Source organism: Passer domesticus, chromosome 8 (genome assembly GCF_036417665.1).
Source record: "Passer domesticus isolate bPasDom1 chromosome 8, bPasDom1.hap1, whole genome shotgun sequence".
NCBI classification, from domain to species: Eukaryota; Metazoa; Chordata; class Aves; order Passeriformes; family Passeridae; genus Passer; species Passer domesticus.
Window position 1 is genome coordinate 47,891,684 of NC_087481.1, and position 13,330 is coordinate 47,905,013.

At 39.1% G+C, this 13,330-nt stretch overlaps 1 long non-coding RNA gene across 1 annotated transcript in view; it reads left to right on the forward strand.

Annotated features, from left to right (window-relative positions):
• Positions 1-13,330, forward strand: part of LOC135306781 (uncharacterized) — a 41,831-nt gene that overhangs the window by 25,243 nt on the left and 3,258 nt on the right. The gene's annotated exons all lie outside the window — the stretch shown is intronic.

Sequence of the window (13,330 nt, forward strand, 5' to 3'; positions counted from 1 at the left end):
ATACTAAATAGCACTTGAGTTCTGTTTCTTTAATGACTGTTTTAAAAAAGAAAACAAAAACCAAAAATTAAGGAGAGTTAATTATGTCAAGTTAACAACATTTAATTAAAATGGAGGGAAGGGGTAGATGTAATTTACAACCACCACAGAGAGGAACCAGATAGGAGACTACTGTGCAAACCTGTGATGGACTGCAGCTTTTAATTAAAATTGCAATTCTTTAAGATAGCCCTTTGTCAGATGGATTCTGGTTAATTGCTGTCACTCCTGCAATATTGCCAGCAGGATTCTTCAGTGGCTTCATGTTTTTAATAGAAATCTGGGTGTTAAGGGACATAATGTCAGGTTACATGCTGGATCTGTCATGTGAGGTCCCCATCCTTCTCTGTGTGAAACTGCATGTGAATAATGGTAGTGTAGTTGTCTATCTCTTGGGAATGTACAAGCTCTAGACTGGATGAAAGAGATGCTGCTGGACAAGCAAGTTCCATGTCCTTTCATTTAAGGGCTGATATTTCAATTATGAAGGCAAAAGACAGTTTGCACTTTGTCGTGATACTGATGCTCATAGATCTGTTGGAAAGATTTTGGCAGTGATGGGTTGACCCATTAATTCACTGTCAGTTCTTGGTGATTTCTCTTAACTTATCCACATCCCTTTATCATCTGCTGGGAAATAACAATCCATGCAGCCTTATAATGGTGTTTGAGATCTGCACAAAAAAGTATTGTGGTAAAACCAGCACAGCTACAATATCCTACTGGCATATATGTACATAAATTGTGAGGGAATCAGGTAAATTCACGGCAGTTCATGAACAATTAATGGTGTCTGGAAAAGTCAGAGATATCAAGGTGGTGTTCAGAAATTTATTCACAAAGCAATAGTAAAGCACAAGACAAGAAAGAAATGGCATCTGCTTAATGCTGAGAAACAGAGAAATGACACTCATTAAATTCACCGTCTGCACATGTGCATGTACCTACTTGTGCTAATACATTGGTTTTGTTTCCTAAACTACAAACGTACACAAGCACACACAAATTTGGAAAAAGTTAATATGGGATTCAAAAAAATACATCCTTGATTTGTTAATATGATTGTCCTAATTCAAAACAATCAGGCAAAATCTGAATTTTGGCTCATGGTATCTTCCATTAGAGGTGACAGGAGTCCATGTTGAGTTGTCACTAGTAGTTTGGTAGGTTTTTATATAAATATCTTAGAAGTTTTAACTTCAATGGCCCTGAAAACTAGTTTTCTGTCACCTGTCTCTGTGTTCTCATACTTTTACCTCCTTGGTGTCCCATTATCCACAAAGAAAAAAAGGTGAGATTTTACAGAGTTTCATATTCTTCAAACTGTGATGCAACAAAAGAATATTCTTGTTGCCAGATGATGCATGAGAAATATATTCAGTTGTTGCTCTACCACACTTAATTACTTTATTTCTCTGTGGATCAGGACACTTCTGTGAAACTCTGCTATTACAGTTTACCCCCATGTTTTTTCCTTTGTCATTCTAAAAAATAAAGTCTTATTATATACAAGAAAGACACTTACTGTTGCAGCTTTTATTTCAGTTCAATGCTGCATAGAAAAAAGTGTTTCCTATGGTTAACTAACACTTTTTGTTTAACAAACAAAGCAACAACAGCGAGTCTAATGAATATTACCTCTCAATTAAATTCTGAGAGCACAAGGTGTGAAAAACCCTTCAGCTGCAGAAAATTATTTTCAGGTATATTGTTTCACACATTTTGAAAGCTTTTCTTGTTTGGTTATTTTTAGAGCAAATTTCTTTGAGGTAAAACTAGGCCTTTGTTGTTTATCATGAAGAAGCCAAAAAGCAAAAGTAGAGCTACATCTATTCTAAATTTAATTTGCTTGTCCCTTTCTAACCAAAGATTTTATATATATTTATTTAAATAATACATTTTGTAAGGAGCTAAAAATTCACACACTGCTCTGGGATAACTTCATTAGACTCAACTTTGAAATCCCTTGGTCAGATTCTGCTCCCACACACATGGCTGTAAACATGCTGTAAATCCACTGAAGTGCCTGTTCATTTAACTCAATCTCAGAGAGCTGGAACTGGCCACCAGATTATTTATTTATGGATATCACAACCCCTTCGTCACTTAAAAGTAGATGTTTGTATTTCATGTTCTTGATTTTCTTGATTTTTAATAATTCATAGGATGACATCAAATATTGATGTTCCATCTATTAAAAATGCCATAAATAAATAAGCTACGTACACAGGCCTGACCAGAAACAGCATGGTCAAGATATTCCAGTTCTGTGCACCAGAAACTGTCTTCTGTTTGATGATGTATGCAGCTGAGCCTGGAAGGTTGTGGGTAGATTGTAGACCTCTACCTTCTTGACTGCTGTACCATGAACATAAGTTGACATTTCTCTTGTTTTTTGGTTAAAATAACCTAGGCAATCTCTGAAAGGGAATATGAATAACAATACCTGGGTTTCATTAAAAAAAAAAAAAAAGGTACTAGTGACCTTTTCTTACTGCCTTAGGTCTAAATGCTGTATTTTGACTCACATCTTTGGCAAAAAGGATATCAAAGAGCCATTAGATCACTGAGGATACTTGGATGCCCAATTCTGATCTGTTATTACTTTTTGGAATTACAAACAGAAAGAAAAAAACAAAAAAACTTAGTTAAAAACAACCTTTTTGCATCCAGACTTTATACATAAATTGCTCCTCTTTTAAGAAGAAAGTTTATTTCAATTTTCAGTTCAGAAGTCACCTTTTAAAAATAGCAAGGACTAATTATACACTCAGCACAAACATTTAGACTAATAAGTGCTTTGTTCCTTGAAGGGGTGTTAAGAAAATGGATCCACTCACAGTCCTGGTGTTTTATTAATTGTTTTACCTCCTGCAAGCTGCCATAATCCAAAGGACCTGACAGCCTCTACATGAGCTTCTCCCTAAAACGTGTTCTTAAGCAGAGCTGGTCTCACACTTGTTACAGGAGATATAAGATAAGGGAGATGCTGTTGTGTTAATCGTGTAGGGCTAGGAAACCTCTGCCACTGCAGCAGTTGTCACCGGAATGCGTGTGAGACAGCTCTCACTGTGCCTGCCTCCACGAGACTGGATTGGAGGTGAGAAGAGCCCATTCCTGTGGGTTCCCAGCTAACTCAACCTCGGAACCTGTCACACCCCACCACTGAGGTCACCTGGGAGCCTAAACTGTTTGCTCTTCTGCTGCTTTGGTTTAGGTAAAACACAGGCTGCTGGGGGAAACTTTGAGTCTGCTGTGTCTCATTTGACCAAAAAGGGTCAAAGGAGTCTCTGCTGTTGCAGTGATTCTGTTGACTTTTAGGGTTTTGTTCATGCAGTGGAGTTGTGTGCCTTCAGTGGTGTGCCCAGGCTGGTTCTGACAGTGCCTGGGAGGAAGGCACATGGGGACAGGTGATGGGCACAGCTGAGGAGAGAGCAGGCTGGGAGCCCCATTTCCTAGAGGAGGATCAGGCAGTCAGTGCTTGTGGCTATGATTGTTTTGATCTCTCTCTTGACTCTTCTTCCCTCCTGCCCTTCCTTTTTTATTAATGGAGCTGCTGGGCACTTATAAACATGCTTGACAAGTCTCAAAGAATCAATTTCTTATAAGCTTAATGCAAATAGGCAGCTGGTCAAAGCAGGGAGCCCACAGTGTGTCTTTCCATCCCTGTCCCCAAGGTGATCACAAACTGGGTCACCCCTGGAACAGCACATCAGCTAATGCACAGACACAGGAAAGAGCAGTGCCACAGGCTTTGGGGTGCCCTCAGTTTCCCTCTCAGTGGGCTGGCTCAACTCAAACTGTGGTGAGAGACTGTGGGCTCTGGGATTTTCTCTTTGGCAAGCTCTCTGCCTTCATGAGATAAGTTAATAAATCCATGAAAATCTAGGCAGCTGGCTATGTGGAGCTCCTTTGTGCCCTTTGATCTATGCATCCATGGCTCTGCGGTGATGCTTACAGCTGCTGACAGCAGATTTGCTGGGGTCTCTGTTCTTTGGTGTGCTTGGTCTTGGCATAAAAATTTCACAGCAGTTAATGAGATCCATTGGCCACAGCAATCCATTCCCTGTGCATTGAGTGCTAATTAGTGTCAGGCTGTCACAATAGCAAGATGAGTTGCAAAATAAAACCATCAAGTGCACTCTGATTCTGATTTATTACTTATTTTTCTGTCACTGTGACTGAACAATAATTTTAAAAAAAGTCAGTCTGGCCTCTTCTTTGGCTTCATGTGTGGTGGTGATGATTTCCCTGTAATTAATGAGGTGCATTATCTAACTCCCTCACCTTGCAGTAGGAAGAAAAGTCCCTTTTTCACTCTTTCATTGTTTCCAAAGAGAAAGTCTCTGAAAGCCTTGGGAACACACAATCATTTAGAGTGAATGGCCTAAAAGGCAGGCTCCATTCATGGTTCTGCACACTCCAGGGTCCTTTTGTTCCTCAATCTAATTAGATTTACTGTGGACTGCCTCCCCACACCAGTAAACAATGCATGGATGTTTCAGGTTGATGCAAAGCAGGTTGTTAGAGAGGTTCTTGGGACCTCATCCTTTTCCATCTGAACCCCTTTCCACAGCCCTGTCCTTACAACATTGAATTAACTGCTGCAGTTTTCTAAGGTGGCACAAACTTTGCCATATTAAAGTTGACTCCTAAATAGACTATGCATCTGGAAAATCCTAGAGAATGGGTATTTATCACAGTTCTACCTAGAAAGCTTGGTGACAGCAGTCTAGCTCTCAGATTTGAGATGCTAAGGCTGGGATCAGTCTCACGTGGTCTATGCATTATAGTGCCAGACAGTTTTTCTCCTAGAATACTCATCCTTCTCCAGCAGTAAATTTTTGCAAATGGCTTGATTCATATTTATTGCATTTTGTAGACTCAGTCTAGAGAGTAGCAACTGTGATTAGAGTAAGTATCCTACTATTAATAATGAAGCAGCAAAATAAGGGTTGGCATAAAACTTATGTATGTCCATTTGTCTGAGTGTGACTTGAATTATCCAGTAGCAGTGGGAGAAATACTTTCTTTAGTGGCACCTCTTTCTTTTTTCCTTTTTTATTCTCTTTTCTCAGCAGTATTTATCAGGTGATAAAGTTTTACAAATGTTGTAGGAGGGAAAACAAGAATGATCTAGATCAGAAGAAAATGGTGAATAACCTTTTAATATCATTCTCTAGTCTCTCAAGTTATTTTCAGTGGTTTTATGCTTAACGCTACTGAATAATCCATGGTCTGGCTGACAATTATTCTTGCAATTAAAGACTGATTCTTATACAGATCTGTCCATTTTACACCACTGGCTTTTGTACTCAACTTAGTAGGAAAAGTCAGCAGGGTTCTTTCTCACACAACAACTTTAAATGATCCTGAGTAATGGTATTTCAGCTGTAATACATTTAAAATAAAACAATAATAAATATTCTGTTGGAATATTTATTATATGATCTGTTTCAAAGCAGATCTATTAGCCTTTTTAGACCTATTTCAAAAGGAAGCTTTTGACTTCCCTGTGGCATTCGAAAATCAAAACTAATGATACTATTTTTAATATGTTTTTTACTTGTAATGATTTAATTTTGTGTGGAGTATTTTCACATGGGTATAACTGGACATTTTGTTGGAGAATTTGCCTTTTTCTGTTATCTGCATTGGGTCATTGGCTATGATTTAAACCAGTGACAGAGAGACCATGACAGCTTCCCCAACTGTTGCTTTTTTTGCAGTTTACTGTTTTTTTTCTTGCTTTGCAAATAGGTCAGTTCTCAGTCATGCACCAGCAGGCTGTCAGCAGTAGCAAAGGGCTCTGTTGAGCTTCTCAGCTATGGAGACAGCTGAGAAAACTTCTCTGAAAAGAATAAGAACAGCAGAGTGGAAGACTCTCAGATTTATCAAACTGTTTCCACCTTGCTCCATTCCCTGCTTTGGTACCATCCGGCTCCTTTATGGTCTCTCTGTGGATTGCTTTTTCACTTCAGATCTGATATTGGATGGACTGATTATTGGGGGCTGCTGTTTGCTTGTTTGTTTGCTATTTATTTTTTCCCCACAGAGGGCAGATTCTGTCCATCTCACATAACAAGTCCACAGCTGGAAGTGTCAGTGTGTCCACAAGCTTTTCTTTAATATGTTGTTTTTCTTCTGCTTGCTGCTATGGTAGCAACTACAGCAGAGAAAGGTTTGGGAATCTGGAAGCTCTGTTGCTCACCAGTTTCTGTCTCTGCTTTAAGAGAGTTTTATTTATTTAAGGATCTAAATGCCTTGTTCTGTTCCATGAGTTTTCCTTGGTGTAGACAAAATTCTTCAAGAAAGTTTTGTGAAAGTTATTGTCTCCTTCAGGAATTGGTTTGTGATGTGATGTCTTTTGCTTTCTTTTATAAAATATTTTTTACATAAATAAATAGGAGAAATGGGTATAAAGCTGGACAGTGAAGAAATAGAGTAATTGTATTAATTGGACTAATTGTAGAAGAGGCAGTTTGGAAGTTGAATGTAATCAGTAAGATCAGACAGTTTTTATATTACCTGATGTAAATAAAGTTTCAGTAGGATTATAGTTTTTAATTTTTTTAAATTGTTTCCTATTAGCCTTAGAAAACCAACACAAAAACATTCAGGATCCTGTAGCATGGTTAGGCTATGAAATAGGAGCTTTTGGGTCCCTCTCTATTATTTGATTTACAGATTAATGTACATTCAACTGCATTTTGCTTTTGTGCATCCTCTCCTGATCCTGATTCTTAAGATCTCAGTGGATAGCTGGCTGTTAATTTAGGGTGATTTTGTTCCCTCAAGTGTTCCTCTGAGTCACAGAATTGTTTTGGTTGGAAAAGATCATCAAGCCCAACCCAGCAGTGCTAAGTTTACCTACAAACCATGTCCCTAAGTTGCACATCTGCACTACCTTCAAGGACTTCCAGGTGTGGTGAACCAACTTTGTCCCTAGGCAGCCTCTCCCAACACCTGACAATCCTTTTAGTGAAGAAATCATAATGACAAAATGGGAAGTGAAAGACTAAAAGCCACGCTTTTCTTTTTGTCTGACTTGAAATATATTTCAAATGAAGGCCAGGTCACCCTGCAGGCTGCAGGAGCGAGTTATTTTATCTGATATTTCATATTCAGAGCTTCAGGGTATACAACAGGTATAGAACAAGCAATCTTATAGAAGACATCTGTGCAAAAACATGGCTTTGCTGAAATGGTACTAATTTTTTTCATAAGTAGGTCATAGGAAATAGCAATCCAGTATGAGAGTTTTTGTTCATTTAAATGTCTAAAAATCAATCTAACTAATTAAAAGAATGAGAGCATACAAGAAAAATCCCACATGACAGAATAAACAGCATTTGAAGGAAGGCAGTTTGTTTTCTAACATGTGCTTTACTTTTTATCAGTTATAGCCCACAAAATTGTATCCCTTTGAGTTAATTTAGTTTTTTAAGAACATGCTTTGTTAATTTAGCATGGACTTAGTCTGTTTACATAAAACACCCTAGCAAAAGAGATTGGCAGAGTCTCCCTTGTAAAGACAGAGTTCTTTTCAGTTAATTGTATGCAAATCAGCTTTGTTAACAAACACCTAAATAACTCTGCCTTGTCTTCATTAGCCTGGGAGATACAGAACATTTCTCAAGGAACTAGACAAGGAATATTAATCAAAGCAGCTTGTAAGTTTTAATGAGCTTATTAATTGTTGACCTCTGTATTTCCAAGAAGTGGTATTAAAACGGAAAGATAACTGAGATATTTTTGTGCAGAAATATTATGCAGATATGGATGGGAAAAGCATTCATGGCCAAATTTGGGTCATGCAAAATAAAACCTTAATCTATCTGCTAGCATATTGATAACTCATGTTTTTCTAAAAAAATATATTCCAGCTGATGAGAGTTTAGGGATAAACATTCTTCTTGCACTAAAAGAGCATTCAGTGCTGTAGAGGAAGGTGAGAAAAAGTGGAATAAACTTCAGTTTTATTGTTTCCCAGAGCAGGTTTTTTTAACTTTCCAAAGCAGTAGTGATGAGTTCTGGATTTGCTTCCTAAATGGACCTCCTGGATGTCAGGTGATTCTAGCTCCTTTAGGGTTTGAACAATTTATAATGTAAAAATAATGCAAAATGCAAACACAAAATGAGCACGGAGGCAAAGCTGGGAAAGGTCCCTGTCCTCCACGGGCAGCTGACCTGCTCACAGCCTGCACTTCAGCCCCATTAAGGAAAATTGGAAGGTGAAACCCAGCCTGAGGAGTCTGGTGGTGAAGTTCATCCCTGCCTGCCCCGAGGGCAGCCTTCAAGTCTGACCCTCAGCAGAGATCAGCCCTCACTGCCATCCCTGCTAAACAGAGGAATGTTGTGCTTCACAAGGCTAATCCCAGAAATGAGAGGAAACCTGAAACCCAGCTCTGGCAATAGCCTTTCATGCTGTGTGCAGGAACAGACTTTGGTGTCATTAATCCTCTAATTAATTTCTAATAGCGGTCTAGCCATGTGTCAATAAGCAGGGAGGATACATGACAATAAAAACATCTGTCAGAGTCAGTAACATGCAGAGTTGCTTCAGAGAGAGACAGACAAGAAGGGAGGGAAAACAAGTAGGACAAGAAATAAGGCAAACCATGGACTGGGATTAAGTGGAGTCTAAGCAGGAAGGAGAGATTCCAAGTTGCCAGTTGATCTTTCCTAATTTGATCTGTTCATTTCCAATTTTGAATGATGAATTAATTACCTGGGTGGGAGGACCAATACCTGATGATTGCCTTCTGGTACCTGGGTCACTCTGGTCTCCAGCTCTGACCCTTCCATGCCAACAGCAGATGATGGTGACTATTTAATTTGTGCCACTGCTGTCCATATGAAGCCATTGCAAATCCCTACAGATTTACAAGAGACTCTACCTGTGTGATGAGGGACAAAGCTGGCAAACAAAAGTACTTGAAACTAGACTGTACCTCATTTGGTGCAGCAGAAACAAACTCGAGAAAAACTTGAGAATCCTGAGAAAATATTCTATCATCCTATAATCCATACCAGAACCTTTTCACCAAGTTTTTTCAGAGGTTGGGAAAAAATAAGGATTATGCAGTTCTTATGACTAATTTTCATTTTTGATGACAGATAGCTGAGTAATAAATATTTTTATGAGATCTACTAGGTTTATTACAGATTAAAAAAAAAAAAAAAAGGCAAACCACTGAAGAGAGCTTTCTTTTCTGAGACATTTCTAATTCCTGGAACATTAGAGACCCAGGAAACATCAAATGGCCATCTGTCCAGAGATCATATGGTTTAGGGAGAACAGAGCTGCAACACAGCCCAATTCTTTAATTAGTCTTTGTCTTCTATATTCCAGTTCTCTTGGGTTTTAGATATCTCCTTGAATTTTTGAGCCAAATAGTCATAAAAACTGCAACCCATCTCAGTTTCAAATCTGCAAAATGCTCATGGCAATAATTCTGAGTGACATAAAGCAGAGCATTTGCATGTGGTGGTGGCAGCTTTGGGAGGAGTTTTTTTGCTTTGTTTTGTTTTGTTTTGCTTTTGCTTTGTTTAGGTTTTTTCCCCTGTGAAAAAACATTCTGCTCTGAACCAGTCACAGACTCTCTGGAATCTGTAAAAGGGTAATTCAGTCTCCTCTTTTCCATTTTAAATCTCTCCAATCAGTTCTTTCTTCCTACCATCATTGCTGACATTGATTTATTTCAATTAAGATTCTTGTGTTCAAGTACCATAATTAGCCCCTGTAGCTACTAATTCTCATCCCCTTGGATTGTAGATAGAACTAAAATCCATGTGGCCCAGTTCAGGAGCAATTTGCTCACCTGCAAACTGGAAGAAAATGAGTTCCACATTGTCTAGTGAGGCATACTTGGGACCAGGAAAATGTTTCAATGCCTGTCTCACTGAATCTCTGGAACTGTGTGTTTTGAATGGGTTCATGTATTTTGTTTCTGATGTTATTTTCTACAAATCTTCATTTGACCTTCTTTAAAGGGTGGAAATTAACCAGAAAACAGCTCTTCCCATAAGGCCCCAAAGGGCTCTAATATGGATCCATTACTCAGAATGGCTGAATAAGTTTCCAAAAGTGTGCTTTTAAATTGAGTTTTTAAGCATGCTGTTCTCCTTGGAAGTAAAAAACATGAATAATATAAGTTACCTTGGGTAGGTGTTTGCTACTCTAGGTCAGTTTGACCATTATTCACTCCAGATCTTCAGAGGGGGTGAGATACCCATCACATGCCAGATTTTCCTGCTTCCAGTCCTTGCATTAGGGAATTGCAGTTTAACGTATAAATGCAGCTGCCCGAAGGCTCCTGAGAAGGGTGATCCCTCCTCACCCATGGATTTTGCTGGAGCAGTGTTGATATGAACCACATCAGTCAAATCCAAACCAGAATTCACACTGTTATGCTGTGCATAAGAAACACATAAAATTTGATGGAAAAGGATAATAGGGATATATCTGCATGTCTGCTTTGTTTCTTCTCTGGGATATTTTTACAGCTCAATATCCTGGCTCCACCAGTTGCTTTTTGTCTTTTTTTTTTTTTCCTTACAAAAGCCAAGAGATAACACTAGAATGACATACTCAGATAAAGAGCCTGGAGAGCAATGCCTTGCCTGGTGTGAAAGTCCAGGGTTTGAGATGAGACCTTTTCAAAATAGATGTGAATACAGTGCCTTATCTGCTCTGCAAGAAAAAGCCATTAGAAGGCAGCATGGGGAAATATGTACCTCAAGCTGCTCATACTCACACACACAGAGTTTATTGTAAAATCTGAAGTAAATTGTTGTCAGGCTTTGTAAACATGGAATTCAGCACTGCTACATCCGAGTCTTGCATAAAATGCTTGCAAAAGGCTCCAGTAGCCTTCAGGGAGAAGGCTGTATGCATTATAAATGGTTAATGCTTCATGGGATATAAATTCAGTGAAGCAGGAAAGTGCTTGTTCAATTACTTTTTTTGTAGGTTTTTTGTTTGGGATTCTTTTCTGCTTTATTTTCACCTTCTTTCTCTCTGCCTGTGAGGCCGTGGGTGCCCACTCTTGCTGGGGACTAAGGAAACTGAGTTTGCTGAACCAGAACCTGTTTCAGACCTTAAACATTTACATTCAGTGCTGCCAGCATTTGGGATGCCTTTTTCTTTAGTTGTGCAGGTAGGATGAGTCTTGCACCTTAACATCTTTTTCCAGACCAGTGACTCTACTTAAAGAGATAAGAAGCCCTGTAATATTGATTTGGTTTAAGAAAGCATCAAATAACCTTTCACCTTTATCTGATCAGCTTTCTGTACCAAAATATGAACATGAAAATAAGAGCATTAAATTCTGAGCCTTTCCCTCCATGCTCAGGAAAGCTTATATACACTAAAGAACATTCTGTATCACAGAAAGCAGCTGTGTTTGAGGTCTGGGATTAAACATCATTTGGGAATATTTGAATCCAGGACAGATATTTTTTGCTTCTCTCAGTGTATAGAGATCTGATTTTCTGATTCAGCTGAGGAGAAAGACTCCAGTTTTTCTCTAAACACAGTAATATTTAAAGAAAAGCAGTAGAGAAAGCTTCTCTGATTTACATGTTTCAGTGTAGTTTTTCAAGGTATGTGATAAACTGAAATTAATTGGAAAATTTAATCAGGCAAGACTAAAGTGCCTATACTGCTTATATGCCAGCTTCATCCTGAAGCCTCTAGTCTTTTATTAAAGTGAGTAAATTCAAAGTGTAAATATGACACATATAGATAAAATATCTCACATTTTAAAATGAGAAGCTGTCCATCCCAGGGAGTCAACAGGCACAGGGTAGCCTGGGCTTTAATTCCACTGGAGTCCTTTTGGTGTGAGAGCAGTTCAGTGCTTGGCAGGGAAGAGCAAAGCATGTCCTTAGCCAAGTGGGGAAGAAAGAAGAGATTGAGATTTTTTTCTATGTAAGTAGTCAAGGTTGCAAGAACACATGGGTTTAAAATATATTCTAATAGCCATGGGCGAGAAACCAGGAGACCTTCTTTTATTGGGAAAGAGGGAAATTAGTTCCCTGGGAGGGCTGGAAATCATCATTATGACAAATATTAAACTGCTTGTGTTAATAATTATAAAAAACCACATTACATAGTGTTGATTCTTGCTTCCTGAAGCTGGTTGGGTGAGGTAATAATCCTGAAGTCTCTTTAAACTCTATTTTCCATATTTTTCAAAATTATGATACAGAAAATGAGTCATTTTCTCACAGCTAAATGTGAGTCCACATTCACAGGCAAACAGACACAAAGAGTGTGAACACAATGCCTGAAGTGCTGATTTTTAGAAGTTTAGAATGGAAGAAAAAGTAAAGTATCTTTCAAGATAATGATCAAGTTAGCCCGTCTCATCCAAAAGAGCAGCTTAATGTCCTGCACTAAAAACTATTGATGGGAGGAAGTACTAATAAAGGAGCAGGAACTTCGGGGCTATTTAAAGGAACTAAAAAACCTTAGACACTCCTCCTTTCACCCTGTCTGTATTGAAAGTTAACCCACTGGAGGAAAGGGTAGAAAAAACTTTATCTGTCACATCTGTGTGCATTTCTTTTCGAGAGAAGGCCCAGAGCTGCAGTTGGTGCTGGCCTCTGGGGCTGGGGTGGTGCCTCAGAGGACACAGCACATCTGTATGCTCCTGGTCTCTCCCTTAGTTTTCCTCCAGCAAATCTGGTGTAGCAGTGAAACCACCCATCCCATCAGCCCCATCCCATCACCCCCATCTCATCACCCCATGATACCACTCCCCAGCACTCCATCCCCACCTCCTCTCCCACCCCTCTCCTCGCCTGCCTGTCCTGGTGCAGCCCCTGCTGCAGTGGCTGCGTCTGCAGAGACCCCTCGTGGAGATGCAGCAGATACCAGGAGAGGGAATTACCTTTTTTGTTCCTTTATTTCAAGTGTTTATGTTTCCTTCAGTACCTTGGTGAAATGGAAAAGGCTTTTTTCCCCAGGGAGAGAGCAGTCCCCCAGGAATTATGCAATGGGACCCTGTAGGTGAGGCATTGCTGCATTTTCTAGATGCATCATAAAAAACACCCATGCAGAAATGTGTTATGAAGGGAATTTAGATTCTGCTCTCTCTCACAAATAATTTTTGGTTGGTCTGGGGGGCTTTTTGATGGGTTTTCTTCATTTTTTTGGTTTTTGGGGTTGTTTTTTTTTCATTCTCTGGTGACAATGAAGCCCCAAGGGGTTCATGACAAGGCACGTGGTTCTGCATTCTATAACACAGGCATGATTTCCAGCATTTCCCATCACTACACCTTC